At 37.4% G+C, this 9,293-nt stretch overlaps 1 protein-coding gene across 12 annotated transcripts in view; it reads left to right on the forward strand.

Annotated features, from left to right (window-relative positions):
* Window positions 1-8,939, forward strand: part of BEND6 (BEN domain containing 6) — a 59,970-nt gene extending 51,031 nt beyond the window's left edge. For all 12 annotated transcript variants that reach the window (XM_072734702.1, XM_072734686.1, XM_072734716.1 and 9 more), the window contains one exon: window positions 7,669-8,939. The gene's annotated coding sequence lies outside the window, so the exon portion shown is untranslated. The remainder of the gene's footprint in view (window positions 1-7,668) is intronic.
* Window positions 8,940-9,293: the final 354 nt, after the last annotated feature.

The following is a 9,293-nucleotide window of genomic DNA, read 5'->3' on the forward strand; positions in this document are numbered from 1 at the left end:
ATTTAAACTTGGGGAATGCTAAATTCAGATAGAGATCTTCCTTTTCCAGAACCTCTCAGAGTACTTTTATACTCTTTAATACACCCAATTGCACCAGAAATCTCTAAATAGGTGACAGAGTATGTAATGTTTTCCAAATGTTTTTTGCTAAGGAATTTTTATTTTTCCTTACAGAATGTGTGTTAACTTGTGGGTGGGTGTAGAAAGGGGCCAAAAGTGGGACACTTGATAATTTAGGGAATGTTTCTCTAGAACAGGGGAGATACAGACCCTAGGGAAATCTCGAAGGTATGACGATGAGACTAAATTTACAACTCCAAACGGTGGTTTGTTTGAGGGCCCTCCACTGGCTGGAAGTACTGAGGGGTCTCCTCTGCCATTCTCCCTCCTGCTTCTCACTGTCTTTAAATCTTTAAATCAGTTGTTATAGGGGTGCCTGGGTGGCTCAGTTGGTTAGGTTTCTGTCTTCATCCTGGGATGGAGCCCCGTCCCCTCCTTGGGCTCTTTCTTGGCTCAGTGGAGAGTCTGTTTCTCCCTCTCCCTCTGCCTGGGCTCCCCCTGTGGTCTGTCTCTGTGTCAAATAAGTAAATAAATAAATTCTTAAAAATAATCAATTGTTATAGTTTGTATCAGTTTGATAAGGATTTTTACCAAGATGTTTCTAATAGACTAAGAAAAAGAATTGCTTCTAGTGAGTTTTGAAGGAAAGAGACTTTATAGTCAGGCCCTGCCCTTAGGCAAACCTGTTTAGTAGAATTTTGTGTTTGCTTTAGCACCTCAGTGTGCTGGTTGATTCACTTGTGCTCATCCTTCCTCTCCATTATTTTGATGGGAAATATGTGAAAAAAAAATGTATAAATGTGTTTTTTAAATACTTTTTATTAATAGAGGTATATGGTGACTACATGAGGGCAGGATTTTCCTTCAATTTCCTTGACTTTTACCTTTGACTTTCAATTTAGTTGTTCTCTGCCTAACTCTAGCCACTTTTTTTTTTCTAGCCACCATTGAGACCATTTTATTTATCTTTATGTTCTCACTGTGTTTTAAATAGGATTGGAACTGCAAGTAATGCAATAATTCCCCCCACTTGCCTTCCACCCATTGCTGACTACCATCCCCAGCACTCTTGAGGGTGGCTTACTATTTTGCTGTATAAATAAGCCTAGTTCTGATAAGAGTCAAGAGTAAAACAAACAAACAAAAAAAACATGTTTAGGGCAGCCCTAAACCGCTGGGCCACCTTGGGCCCAGGGCGTGATCCTGGGGACCCAGAATCGAGTCCCACGTCCGGCTCCCTGCATGGAGCCTGCTTCTCCCTGTGCCTGTGTTTCCGCCTCTCTCTCAGTCTCTTTCTCTCTCTCTTTCTCTCTCATAAATAAATAAAATCTCTTAAAAAAAAAAAAAAAAACACATTTATCAGCTGCGGGAAGTAGGGGTTGGTGGAGTTGGGGGGGACTTTCCCTCGCTCATCCATACTAATAGACTGACATATTTATAAAACATAGGATATTTTTGTCCTTTTTCTCCCCAAGTCATTAAAGATTTCAGTAGATTGTAAATCTCACAAATTCCCAGTTAGGAGATAATTGCCTAAATGAACTCTTAGACCTGCTCATTTTGACATTATCTGAATGCATAATAGCTAAGTTCTCTGCAAATTTCCATAAAACCAGACTTCCGGGGGGATCCCTGGGTGCTCAGCAGTTTGGCACCTGCCTTTGGCCCAGGCCGCGATCCTGGAGTCCCGGGATCGAGTCCCGCGTCGGGCTCCCGGCATGGAGCCTGCTTCTCCCTCCTCCTGAATCTCTGCCTCTCTTTCTCTCTATGTCTATCATAAATAAATAAATAAATCTTAAAAAAAAAAAAAAAACAGACTTCCAAGAGTCTGCTATATAGGGCTACCCTTTGGAGCACATTTTTGTATTTCAGAGCTCTGCAAAGTATTTTAATATCCTAGCTTCTGCCTTTTTAATACCTCAGATTGCCAAGGGTAGGCACAAAAGTCATCTCTGACTACCAGTCAACAGAGCATTGAAGAAATTCAAGTTAAAATGTTTTTATATCAATAAAAATTTTAAAAATAAAATGTTTTTATACCAGTTTTGCATGCACCTAAAGCCCAGTAATAGTGCTATTAATCACCTGACTGCAGGGCAGCCCGGGTGGCTCAGCAGTTTAGCGCTACCTTCAGCCCAGGGCATGATCCTGGAGACCTGGGATCGAGTCCCACATCAGGCTCCCTGCATGGAGCCTGCTTCTCCCTCTGCCTGTGTCTCTGTCTCTCATGAATAAATAAATAAAATCTTTTTTAAAAAAATCACCTGACTACAGCATTAATTAAAATAGAAAAAAATAACAAATCTTTTGCTAAGAACACAATATATTCTGGTGCCTTCTGGGCCTGAGTCTCACTTTGTTGACAAGTTGCTTGGAAAAGAAATATGTGTATTTAGAATCAAAAGTGGAGATTAACACTATAATGGGATTTTTTTTTAATTGGCAGGTATCTTTCATTTGAAGTATAGCTAAATCCAAATTATTTCAAAAGGACTGAGAAAATATGCTGGGAAAGATAGGATCCCATCCAACCTGATTTAGCCATGCTTCTTGAATTAGTTTGATATAGCACCATCTAGTGGAATGCTGCTATGTTTTTCTCTTTTTGGTTATTTAACCGGAGTGTGAAGATAACTACACTTATTCAGACAAACCATACTCCCTCCTTACTCCACCCCAAAAAGTATTCTTTGGATAAATAACTTTTTTTGCATCACTATTAGCAAGACAATATGCACTGCAGAATCATGTAGACATTGACAAGTTCCCATGCATGCAAGAAGCCTAGCCTACCCTGTGGTAAACTGTGCCCTCCACCAGTACTGAGCACAAGGTTGCCACTGGTGGTTTGGATTTGAAACAACAATCATTTTCCAGCTAAGATTCTAAGATTCATTTCTGAGAGGATAAGCACTATATTCCATCCTTCTCCCCTTTTTATCTATTCTCTCATTCCTGTGACTGTCTTCAAGTTGCCTGTGGCTCACATTGCCAAGAGCTTTATGTTGCCAATCTTTCTGACCTTTCTCCATTTTTTTGCTTCTTTCTTATAGGAACTAAAGAAAACTTTATTTATAAGAATTACAAAATATTAAAATAACCTTTATAACATCCCACTATATGGTCAGTCTTCTCCTGAAGGTTCCAAAGCTGCCTCAGCCTATATAATTTCTACAAAAATATTACCTATGTATACGTTATAACTTAAAGATGATCTAATACAGCAGCGCTCAAATAGGATGGAAGAAACATTTTCCCCCATCCTCAATTAGGGGATATTTAAAAATGTCTGGAGATATATATGGTTGCCACAACTGGATCATACTACTGGCATTTAGTGGTTGGAGCCATTGATGCTGCTAAACGTCCTAGAAGACATAGAACAGTTCCCCTACAACAAAGTATTACTTAACCCAAAATGTCAGTTGTGCCAAGATTAAGAATTCTTGTTCTAAAATTATTTCCTGGGACACCTGGGTGGCTCAGCGGTTGAGCGTCTGCCTTCGGCTCACAGCATGATCCTGGAGTTCTGGGATAGAGTCCTTCATCAGGCTCCCTGCATGGAGCCTGCTTCTCCCTCCGCATATGTCTCTGTCTGTGTGTGTGTGTGTGTGTGTGTGTGTGTGTGTGTGTGTCTCTAATGAAAAAATAAATAAAATCTTTAAAAAAATAAAATGATTTCCTTACTTTGGAGATAATGAGACTAAAGCCTAAAGAGGATAAATGAATTGCCAAGATTATATGATTAGTAACAGAGAGCCAACACTAGCATATAGTTCTTTGTATTATTTTTGAAGAATTTTTTATTAGTTTTTTTATTTGAGTGTACTTGACACAAAATGTTGCGTTAGTTCCAGACATACAATATAGTATAGTGATTCATCAAGTTTATATATTATGCTATGCTCACCCCAAGTGTAGCTACCATCTGTCACCATACAGCCCTATTATAATATCACTGACTATATCCCCTATGCTGTGCCTTTTAGTTCCATGACTTACTCATTCCATAACTGGAAGCCTGTATCCCCCAAGCCCATTTATCAATTTTGCCCATCCCACACTCCGACCCCTCTGGCAACCATCAATTTGTTCTCAGTATTTACAGGTATAATTATGCTTTTGTTTATTCATTTTTTTAAGATTCCACATATGAGAAAAATCATATGGTATTTGTCCTTCTCAGCCTGATTTATTTCACTCAGTATAATATTCTCTAGATCCATCCATGTTGCCACAAATGGTATGATCTTGTCCTTTTATGGCTGCATAATATTCCTCTGTGTGTGTGTGTGTGTGTACATACACATACTACATCTTCCTTATCCATTCACCTATTTTTAGACTCTTAGGTTGCTTCCATATCTTGGCTATTGCAAATAACACTTTATTAAGCATAGGGGTGCATATATCTTTTCATATATGTTTTTGTTTTCTTCAGGCAAATATCCATAGTGGGATTATTGGATCATATGGTATTTCTATTCTTCATTTTTTGAGGAAACTCCATACTATTTTCCACAGTGACTGTACCAATTTACATTCCCACCAAGTGTTTTAGAGTTCTCTATTCTCTAATCTTAGTTAACATTTCTTTTTCTTGGGATGCCTGGGTGGCTCGGAGGTTGAGCATCTGCCTCCAGCTCAGGGCATGGTCCTGGAGTCCCAGGATTGAGTCCTGCACCAGGCTCCCCTCAAGGAGCCTGCTTCTCCCTCTGCCTATGTCTCTTCCTCTCTCTATGTCTCTCATGAATAAACAAAATCTTTTTTTTTAATTTGTTTTAAATTTCTTTTTCTGTGATTTTTATTTTAACCATCACGACATGTGTAAGGTGATGTCTCACTGTGGCTTTGATTTGCATTTCCCTGATGATTAGTGATGTTGAGTATCTTTTCATGTGCCTATTGGCCATCTGGATGTCTTCTTTGCAAAAATGTCTATGCAGGTCTTCTACCCATTTTTTGAATTGTATTGTTTGGGAGGCTTTTTGGTGTTGAGTTGTATAAGTTTTTTAAATACTTTGGATATTAACCCTTTATCAGATATCATCTGCAAATATATTCTTTCATTCAGTAGGTTGCCTTTTTTGTTTTGTTGATGGTTTCCTTCACTGTGCCAAAGCTTTTTATTTTGATGTAGTCCCAGAGTTCTTTGTACTTCTTATTGCACATCATGGGTCTCCAGAGAAACAGAACCAGTGGGATTTATATAAAGAGACATTTGAAGAAATTGGCACACACAATTGTAAGGACTGGGAGTCCAAAATCTGCAAGACAGGCTAGCAGGCTGGAGCCCCTGGGAAGAGGTGATTTTGCAGTCTTGAGCTCAAAGGTGATGTGAGGGCAGAAACATCCTTACTCAAAGGACCTCAGTCTTTTCTTTTACGGCCTTCAACTGCTTGGGTGAGATCCACCCGTATCACACAAGGGACTGTGCTTTACTGAAAATCTACTGCTTAAATATTAATCTCATCTAAAAAAAACCTTCATGGCAACATCTGGACTAGTGTTTGACCAAACAACGTGGTATCATAGCCTAGCCGACTTGACATATAAGATTATATGTTTTAGGGTCAGAAAGTCTTTAAGCAGATTTTAAAGCCTCCTCTACTACCTCTTGATAAATGACCTCTCTGAATTCTAATTTAAACAGGGATAAATAGGGGGATCCCTGGGTGGCTCAGTGGTTTGGCGCCTGCCTTTGGCCCAGGGCGCGATCCTGAGGTCCCAGGATCGAGTCCCACGTCAGGCTCCCGGCATGGAGCCTGCTTCTCCCTCCTCCTTTGTCTCTGCCTCTCTCTATATGTCTATCATAAATAAATAAATAAATCTTTAAAAAAAAATAAAAAATAAATAAATAAACAGGGATAAATAATACTACCTACCTTGGGGATGGATCCGGGAATTGTGGAACCTAAGGCTTAATAATATTTGGAGAACTCACTTTAAGAAAAGAAACACAAAATTATGAATATACAGTCAGTTCAACTCTGCATAGGTTCCATGCCCAATGTAGGGCTTGAAGTCAAGAGTAGTGTGCTCTACCAACTGAAGCAGCCAGAAGCCCCAAAATGACATAATGTTTAAAAGTTAACAAATTTTTCAAATATCACATAATGTAAGGGAAATTACATATTTTTACTTACAGCTCTGTAATACTTTTACCTTACTTTTTAGGGGTTGCTACACGTTGATTACCTCTTCATTTGACAATTTTGCAATAGAAAGAATAAAAAAATAATTTGGACTATCCTCTAGCATAGTGGATGAAAAAAATTTTTTTAAAACTTTACAGAGTTTTCCTTCAAATTCTTAACTCTGGATCCCTGGGTGGCGCAGCGGTTTGGCGCCTGCCTTTGGCCCAGGGCGCGATCCTGGAGACCCCGGATCGAATCCCACGTCGGGCTCCGGGTGCATGGAGCCTGCTTCTCCCTCTGCCTGTGTCTCTGCCTCTCTCTCTATCTCTCTGTGACTATCATAAATAAATAAAAATTAAAAAAAAAAAAAAAACAAATTCTTAACTCTTCAGCAGCAATGTAATTTTTAGGATTGTTGTCAACTTTGGAGAAACCTCTATTAAGTTGCTCTGATATCTAAACTATAACATTTCAAGGCATTTCAAGTTTTCTATGGAATGAGTCCTCTTAAATATTCTTTGAAATGACCATATTTATATACTTTTTTAAGATTTTATTTATTTATTCATGAGAGACACAGAGAGAGAGTCAGAGACACAGGCAGAGGGAGAAGCAGGCTCCATGTAGGGAGCCTGATGTGGGACTCGATCACGGGACTCCAAGATCACGCCCTGGGCTGAAGGGAGGCGCTTAACTGCTGAGCCACCCAGGCGTCCCGACCATATTTATATTTTTGCTAGAAAACACTCCAAACTGGAATGACCACCATTAATATAACTATATATAGAAGAGATGGCAAAGCACAAAAATATATCCCTTCACAAAATCCTTAAAATCTCAGAAATGCCCACTGCCACCCGATAGTTATAATCAGAGAAAATATGACTAAGGGACAGTTGAAATGGGAAGATAATCGTCTTATGATTATGGTTGAAATATGTAACTTTTGCAAATTTAACAGAAATATATACACATGTGAACATGTTGGAAGGTACTCATGCAAACAAACTTTATTAGCTTTATAGTAATCTCCCTCTAACCTAGTTCATTTGGGTTTCGTGAATTTTGAAAGAGGTGAAACAGGGGAAACTGCCTGCTATTTAAACAATCAACAAACGTCACTGAAGAATGATAAACAGAATTGTTGATAATCTTTTAGGATGGTTGATGGGTATGTGGGGATGTTCATTTTACTTTGTGGGCTTGAAATTTTATCTAATACAAAATCGTTTTTTAAGTCATTTGAAATGAAAATATATGTAAAATATTTTAAATGTTGTCTATGGTGGAATTCCTCTGAATAGATCATGAAATAATTTCTAAGTCACCTCAATAATAATAATTCATACTAAAAACTTGTATTCTTACACAAAAATTTGTAGTAGACACAAAAATAACTCATATAACTATTAAAAGTACTATAAGAACTCTAACAAAATTTGCTGTTTTTTTGAAATTTTCTTTTTTGTAGGTGTTGTAGGTATCTGAAATAAAACAACACTTCAGTTCTGAATTTGACATTGGATTTTGTTGGAGACTGCAGTGAGCACAGACACACATAGTGACAGGCTGTGAGACATCCGTAATAACGCTGACTCTTGATGGAGCAACAAGCTTGCTGAAGAAGCTGCATGTAGATTCCACCTTAAATATCAGTGATGCATCAAACCGGAGAATTTCTAACAGTCAAATAAGCATGCAATATGCTTTCTTAGAAATATGCATTTTCCTGTCCCCAAATGCTTCTCTGTACAGCTAACTTAACACAATAGAGCTTTTATCGTAGCAACAAAAACTTCAACTCCTAAGATTTGTCATTGTCCTGGACCAATCACTGTACATTTATTATCACCAATGACTCCCCATTTTAGTTTTTGGATCTTCAGCATAAACACATATTTGGGAAAGTAAGTAGTGAAATAATCTAATCAATGTTCATGAATGTGAGGGCGGCAAAATTGGCCTAAAATCTGATAATCATACCTAACCAAGTAGTGGTGTCTTCACAATGAAATTACAGAATTATTCTGTTACCTAAAAATAATCCAAAAGAAGTGAAAGCAGAATGACCTGTTTATTTTAATGTGAAACTATTCCACTGCACTCTTGCAAAAGAAATAAACCCAAGGTTTTGTGAGTGTTAAAACAATGCATCGATTTGAAAATTTTTTCTGTGTGTTTACATGCTTTTAACGTTTTATTGCCCACATACATTAAATATATATGTGTAACATAAAACATAAATATCATCTAAAATATCCTATGTAAGATTAACATCCTCTGTATTTGGTTAGTTTTATTGCTATACTGCTTAGTTTTAACTGGTTTGATTTCATAATATCAGAAGAAAAAAGTATTGAAAACAAAATCACATGGGTTGGATAATCACACAAAAAGAAAAATACCATTTTGTAAAAAAAAAGAAAAAGAAAAAAAACATTTTGTGAATGAATGAAAGATAAAGCATTCATCAAGAGGCTTCTCCTTTGATGTCAGCTTGCCACACATGACAACTTTGCAATAACAAGCCATGCTTCTTCAGTGTACAAGGTTATGTTTAAACTTGGGGAAGAGGTCGCATATAATAGTTGGAAAGTTCAGAACTGCAGACCCAGAGAACATTCCATAATGCTGCTCAATAACAATGTGGTCATACAAAATAAATACGATTAAGGAAATAACTTCTGTTAACATTTGCTACTTTTACTTAAATATAAATAAATCCCATTGAAAACATAAGAAGTATTTGCTCATTTCTTATTAATGTATAAAATCTAGGGGGAAAAATCCTTTTCTGGGCTGATTGCTTCTCTACTGACACGCAATAAGGCATTACTATTATAATTGCTTATGTGGCTCTAACTTGTTTGTCTTCTAAAGAGCCACACTATGTATGATAGAGACAATAACCAGATTAAACATGCATGCTATGTAGGATATATACACACTATCCAGGAACATTAACATTTTTATTGAAGAATGATTTTACTGGGATACATGTTATTTCCTTTAAAAAAAAAAACAACTTTGTAGTATGTTTTCCCTACTAAATGTAAAATGCCTTTGCAAAACATAACTATTATTCAACTAGAATTC

The sequence above is a fragment of the Vulpes vulpes genome, chromosome 1, assembly GCF_048418805.1.
Source record: "Vulpes vulpes isolate BD-2025 chromosome 1, VulVul3, whole genome shotgun sequence".
In the NCBI taxonomy this organism is placed as follows: Eukaryota; Metazoa; Chordata; class Mammalia; order Carnivora; family Canidae; genus Vulpes; species Vulpes vulpes.